General features: G+C 46.4%; 1 protein-coding gene across 3 annotated transcripts in view; it reads right to left on the reverse strand.

Moving 5' to 3' along the window:
• Positions 1–7,296, reverse strand: part of LOC142491683 (acetylserotonin O-methyltransferase-like) — a 78,145-nt gene that overhangs the window by 24,200 nt on the left and 46,649 nt on the right. The window lies entirely within an intron of this gene.

The following is a 7,296-nucleotide window of genomic DNA, read 5'->3' on the forward strand; positions in this document are numbered from 1 at the left end:
AAGTCACACTAAAAGTCAGAATTTCTCTGTCCAGATCCCCATTTGGCAGACTTAGAGGCACCATCTTTTTAGAGTGGGGGCTAGGGAAATGGATCTCTGGCCAGAGGAATGCCAAAGTGTAAGCTTTATTCCAAGTTGTTGTTGTTGGTTGTGATTGTTCTTGTTTTATCCTGAACTGTATCCTGTTGGATGAATTGCCAGTCTGCGGATTGCTTCATCTTTGCCCCTTCCCATGTAAGTGATTAATATATTTTCTGTTATTTGTATATAGTGTGTGTCCACCTATCTTTAAGGAATAAAATATCTTAATTATACCGCACATCTTATTCGATTCAACCCAGAGATAAGAGAGGTTATTATTGTAACCTGGTGTGTATATTATAACCCTGCAAGCTAACGTAACATTGTGATACTCCCAGAACATGATGCTTTAATAAACTGTGTTATACTGTGAATTTAAAATGTACAGGCAGGAACTGTTTTCTGTAAGCCCTGGAAGAAATCCTTTGGCATGTAAATGTGCTAAGGATGCATGAGCTGAAGGTATTTTCCTTCCTGCATTTCAAAGAGGTCCCGCTAAATTGGTGCTTCTAAGCCTAGGGATAATGCAGGGATGAAAAGCCTCAGAGATCAAGGTGTGAAAATGAACGGAATGTTGCAGAGTGGCAAACAAACAATTATAAGCCCTCTAAAAAGCGCTAATCTACACAATGTGAATGAATAGTGATTACAAGTTAAGGTGAATAGCCCTAAAGTGATCAACAAATATATGTGAAAACCAAATAGATAATTGAAAAAAAGCAGCCTATGGGACAAAAAATCAACAGGTTATTCCAAACCTGTACAAGCCAAAATACATACAAATAAATTGTCCCAGGCGCTGTGAATAAAGTCCAATGAACCCCAATACCGTGAACCAATTGGGCAGTCTTTGGTAAGGCTTCCTATGCCAGATAGATGATCTTGATAGTTTGGTGGACAGGCAGGGGTGTTGTCTGATCTGGTGTTATGATGCTTCTGTAATCATAGAGAAAAAAGACAGCAGGACACGCACATGGCGTGGTATGGCTTTTTCAATCACCCCCCTTGCCTAGAACCCTGAAATCCTACTTACAGGATGAGGGCTCTCATGTACAGTTGAGAGAATCTGTGCCTCACGTCTCCATCCCTCACAGCGTCTCACGGATCCACGTGGTCTGGTCTGCAGGGATCCCCTTATTCGGCGTTGATGGTACCAGCACTCCCACAGATGTTCACATGTGGGGGAAGGGGGGGGGTTGGAGACGGGGAAAGATTGTAGAAATAGACTAGTGTGATAACGTTCAGGGTATTTATTAACACACACAAACACAATAAAATCACACTTACAGTCTAAAAGAATGGTGAGCTCCGCTCAAAATGCCGTCCGCAGCTTGTGCAGTTTCCAGTGTTGCTCAGGGAACGGTCACCACGCGCTGTACTCGATTCCGGATCTCGAGTGACGTCAGCGGTGGATCAGACCGGGACTCTCCTCACACTAGGAACTACGGGTGCCCGGGCAGCTCAATTCACTAGGCTCCTCCTCCCACTAGGGAGGAGGAGCCTAGTGAATTGAGCTGCCCGGGCACCCGTAGTTCCTAGTGTGAGGAGAGTCCCGGTCTGATCCACCGCTGACGTCACTCGAGATCCGGAATCGAGTACAGCGCGTGGTGACCGTTCCCTGAGCAACACTGGAAACTGCACAAGCTGCGGACGGCATTTTGAGCGGAGCTCACCATTCTTTTAGACTGTAAGTGTGATTTTATTGTGTTTGTGTGTGTTAATAAATACCCTGAACGTTATCACACTAGTCTATTTCTACAATCTTTCCCCGTCTCCAACCCCCCCCCTTCCCCCACATGTGAACATCTGTGGGAGTGCTGGTACCATCAACGCCGAATAAGGGGATCCCTGCAGACCAGACCACGTGGATCCGTGAGACGCTGTGAGGGATGGAGACGTGAGGCACAGATTCTCTCAACTGTACATGAGAGCCCTCATCCTGTAAGTAGGATTTCAGGGTTCTAGGCAAGGGGGGTGATTGAAAAAGCCATACCACGCCATGTGCGTGTCCTGCTGTCTTTTTTCTCTATGATTACAGAAGCATCATAACACCAGATCAGACAACACCCCTGCCTGTCCACCAAACTATCAAGATCATCTATCTGGCATAGGAAGCCTTACCAAAGACTGCCCAATTGGTTCACGGTATTGGGGTTCATTGGACTTTATTCACAGCGCCTGGGACAATTTATTTGTATGTATTTTGGAATGTTGCAGAGTGCCAGATCCCGGCACCCCGCAGGAGCCATTCGCACCTTGGAGCAAAACTCCAGAACCAGGGTCACCAGGGAAGGGGTGTATTCCAGGTATGCTAAACCGCATGGGTCAAGCGAGCACATGCGCTTTGCAGACCGGAAGCCTTTTTGCCCGTTTTGCAAACTACGGTGGATTAAATGTTCCACAAAGGGGATTGGGTGTACATGTTAAGGCTAGACTGGTGAACCCTATTACTGTGCCCGCCGGACTATCCCCAGTGTGATCCAGATACGATTCATGTGACTACGCTTTACGCAGGATTTCGTTCAAGCACAGCGGTAGCGGTTCCAAGACGCAAGGGGTTAATAACATTGTCGTGGAAGAGGGGGTTTGGCCCGGTATTAAAGGGGTTACACCCCATTGAGCCACCCCCTGCCCTTACCTGGGAGGCGAGGGGTTAACTGGATTGAGACCCAGTACTGTGTTTATGCCCCTGCTTCAGCCCCAAATGTGTATCCCCCTGTGAATATGTATTTTCCCCAGTGTCTGCACCAACACTTACACTGGGATCCAGTCGGGAGGGAAAGGATTAATGTTAATTTGGTGATTATAGCCATTTGTTCCTTTTTCCCGCCTTTGCAGGCTCCATTTTGCAGTCTCTCAATAGATCGCCATTACAGCCCCATGTAACCCTATGGAGATTCCGGCGATTTGGGCCTGATATCGTAGAAGACCTGCAGGTGGCGCCCAAGAGAAGGGCGGCGGTTCCCCATTGAAAGTGTAAGGAATCCACACCTGAGTTTACTTGTTACCTTGCCTTGCAGACATGGGCAGTCCTGGAACACTCCTCCTGGTATCTACAGCAGCTGTGCAAGCTATTTACTGCAGCTCCAGCCTGTGCTCTCTCATTGGAAGAATGCTCTTATGCTCCCCCTTGTGAGATTGGCCCGCTGGCCTTTAAATACTGCATTCCCACAATGCTTCTTGGCCGAGCATAATCCTTCTTTGGATGTTCACTGTGTTTGCCACAGCTACCTGTTTGGGCTCCTTGTTCCTGTTTCCATGGTTCTATGTTCATGTTCCTAGTTCCTGGTTCCTGTCCTGGTTCCTGTGCTGAATCGTTGGTTTCCCAGCGTATCCTTCAGCCCCACGTTCCTAGAGGCCTGCTGCCTTTCCCATAGCAGAGGCCTGCCTTCCGAGTCCTGAGGTCTGCTGCTCTCTCTTCTCGCAGAGGCCCGTTCTGGACTCCTACGCTGAAGCATTAGTTTACCAGTGCTGCCTGGCATGTGTGCCCACTCCGGTAAGAATTCTCCTTCCTGAGACCGGCGCCATGGGCCGTGGACGCCACTCCCGCAAACCCCGTTCCCGACCTGCAGCAATTGCGCTGAAGCAGGAAGACCTGCTTGATTTCCTGTTGCTGACTCCCTGCTTGGACCACGTTTACCCTGATGTCTCCAATCCTGACCCTGGCTCGTCCACTTACTCCGCTGCTCTCTCCAGTCCCGACCCTGGCTCGTTTGACTATGGATTTCGCATCCGGATCAGCCTGCGCGGTCTAAGGTCAGTGCTTATATAACCCCACCTCAGCCACGTGGTCCGACCCTGGTTTGTGGCGAGCACAACCGTGATAGTATGTTCGGCCTCACAAACTCGGACCGCCCTGTGGTGAGGGTTTGTATGTTTCTATCTGAAATTCTGTCCCCGCCTGCGTACCAGTCCCAGTTTGAAAACCAGTATCTGTGCGAAATACTACCCCTGATTCAAGATCAGTTTATGTATGAAGGTTTAACCCCTTTGCAAAGAAAATGCCGTTATGATCTCATTATAAAGGCTTACTGCCTCAAGGACTTAAAACAGTCTCTGGCCGCTTGTGTTCGCTCCCCTGGTTCCCCTTTAACCTGGGATAACGTGAACCCTGTGGAACTGGCCGACGCCCAAGAGGCACTATATGTCCTGGCCTTATCATTGGACATTCACGTAGTACAACAGGACACCCTCTTCATGTTGGCTCAGTCTCCAGATACGCTCCATGTACTTTCCTTAACGTTGGACATTTGCATAAAAGAACAGGACCCCCTCCTCGTCACCTACGCTGCTGCGTGGCAGTTCCTCTGTACTGCCAGTCCTGTTGCTAAACTTGTGGGGGTACCTCCCTCTCCAAAAAATAAGGTAGAAGCTGCCACGGTCTCTAGCCCTGATAGCACCTCCCGTTACTTAGACCCCAAGGATATGTCTGCGTTAACCCCTGCCAATCAGCCCTGTGAGGTTCCCGTTGAGCATACGTGTATTTCCCAAGCCAAAACTATGGCTTTAGTGTCTAAGAATGAACCCATTCTACCCCCAATTTCTAACTCGGAATCCCTAACTCCTGCTCTTGAGGTTATTCCTGTCTTAACCCCTGCTAGTCAAGCCTATGAGTTCCCCACTGTAAATCCCTGCATTCCCCAGGTCAGTTTGTCTCTACCAGCACCAGAGAATGAACACTGTTTGCCCTCTCTTTCTAACTCAGAATTTCTAAGCTCTGTCCCCAAGGTTATTTCTGTTTTAACCCCTGCTAGTCTGCTTTGTGAGTTCCCCATTGTTAACCCTTGTATTCCGCAGACTAATGTTAGGTCCCTAGGGCTAGAGGCTGAACCCCTTCGGACTCCACTTTCAGAGGCTAGCTTCTCTTTTTCTGATTCTCAGGCACAGTCTGACTTAACCCTTGGGGTTTTTCCTGTATTAACCCCTGCGGGCCAGTCCTATGAGCCTCCTTTGGTAATTCCCTGTTGTTCACCTGCCAAGGTCACGTCCGTGGCTCCAGAGGAGGAACTCCTTGTGTCCCCAATTTCAGAGCCATATCTCCCTCTTTTTGACTCTCAGGTACTATCCGCATTAACCCTTGTAAATCCTTGCTGCCCCCAGGCTAATGCGTCCTTTCTAGCATCAGAGAATTAATCCCCAAGTCTAACAGCAGAGGTTGCACTGAATGACTCCCCTAGGGCTGCGGACAAAATCAGAAATAGGTATGTTTACAAGTGCAAAAACTCTGATAATGAAACTACTAGACAGTGATGTGGGTGACTGGGTTTCACTAGTGAATAAATCAGATACAGTGGTAAGTGACTTAGATGCAATCAAGGAAATTCTAGGTCTGCTGGACATGTGTGAGAAGGTACCTTTTAACACAGGAGTTTTAATCTTAGCCCTGAATAAACCCCTCACTCGACCCCAACTGGGTCCGACAATAATGGCGATGAGAAAGGGTCGCACCGGCCATGAGGGTCCTACCATTGACCGTAATGGCGGAGAAAGCCGCTTGGCGTTAAAACACTAAGTGGAAAACAGGGTAAACTGAAAACCCATAACTCCGATTCCGTGGGGACCAGAGGGTTGGGATTTGGCAAGGATGTAGTCACTGTTCCGGCATGACTGCAAGGCAATTTCCAGCCCTCTCCCCTCAACCTAACAGAGTAGGGTTAACTGTTAAAAAGTGTGTTTTTCCCATTGACTTCAATGGTAGCGGAGGTCCCATTGAATCCTATGGCAGTGCCGGCCATATTGATTCTAATGGAGGAAAGCCATATGGCTTTGAAATGGCTAAGTCCAAAAGTGTGTAAAGTTAAAACCCATATCTCCGATTCTGTGAGTACCAGAGGGTTGGGATTTTGGTAGCATGTAGTCACTGCTCTGGCATGACTGCATTGCAATTTCCAGCCCTCTCCGATCAACCAGACGGAGTATGGGTAAATGTGAAAAATTAGGTTTTTCCATTGACTTCAATGGCGGAGTTGCTCCATTGAAAGCCTATAACGGCGGAGTTAATTGATTTCAATGGAAGAGTGAAATGCAAGGATTTCATTTAGCATAGCGGAGAATCCTGCATTAAAGTTAATAGGGGATTTTAACTTGGTTTTTGTATCTCCGGTTCTGAGGGTCGTGGAAAACTGATATTTGGCCACTATGGCAAGGGTCCTCCGGCATGAAGACCTGGCAAATTTCAGCCCGCTCCGACCCACAGGATTATTTTAATATATGTTTAATATTAAAAATGTACTCTGCGTTCCTGGTATTTCTAAGCCCGGGAAAGCCACTGGCCCAGAAGGAATGTTAATTGCCACAGGGCGTCAGGATGTCTGAGGGAAACCCATGTATGAAAGGCTCACCGCCCTGGATTAAGAGTTAAAGGACAAAGGAGAGCAGGACATGGGTACTTGGGTAAAGTGTTGGGTTTCACACCTTGAGACAAAGTATCACTTTCTTCACTTTCTTCAGCTATTCAAACCTACTGTACTTAAAACCTGTAGTAAAAAAATATTTTTAAAAAGTGAAAGTTAATCCGTATTGCTGTTGTAATATGTCAATGTATTGAAAGGGGCATCTGATTGGAAGGAAACAAAAGCAAAACTGCTTGCTTTACAAAACTATGGCCCATGTGTACTAAGGCAAAATTGGCAATATTCTGGTGTGGTGGGAAATTTCTCTGTGTGTGTGTGTGTGTGTGTGTGTGTGTGTGTGTGTGTGTGTGTGTGTGTGTGTGTGTGTGTGTGTGTGTGTGTGTGTATATATATATGTATCAAATTGATAATTTTTCTGAATAAATATATATATATATTCAGAAAAATTATCAATTTGATACATCTGGCACAATGTCTTTGCTTCAGAATCACATATTTTGTCCCTAAATGCTTCTACTTTAAAGACTTGTACATTCATGCCTTATTGGTCTCCAGTAAGAAAATACAAAACAGAGATCAGAGATTGCTTATTAGTCAATATGCAGCCAACAGGTCGGCAAGAACATCATAGTTAAATGTAGGATTTAGTACTGTGTCCATCAACTATGGTATTGTAGGAAAACACAGTTGTTAATGGTATATCCTATTAAAATATTGCAAAACAAAAATGGAACACAGCTATAGTATTTTTTTAATGGAATATATTTTGATAAACTCCAAGATTAGTCCTCCTGTATTAAATTGTAGCAGAAGACACAGACTGGTTTAGTTCCTTCAATGTAAATTTAGAGGTTGTGAGAGA

Source organism: Ascaphus truei, chromosome 3, assembly GCF_040206685.1.
Source record: "Ascaphus truei isolate aAscTru1 chromosome 3, aAscTru1.hap1, whole genome shotgun sequence".
Taxonomy (NCBI): domain Eukaryota; kingdom Metazoa; phylum Chordata; class Amphibia; order Anura; family Ascaphidae; genus Ascaphus; species Ascaphus truei.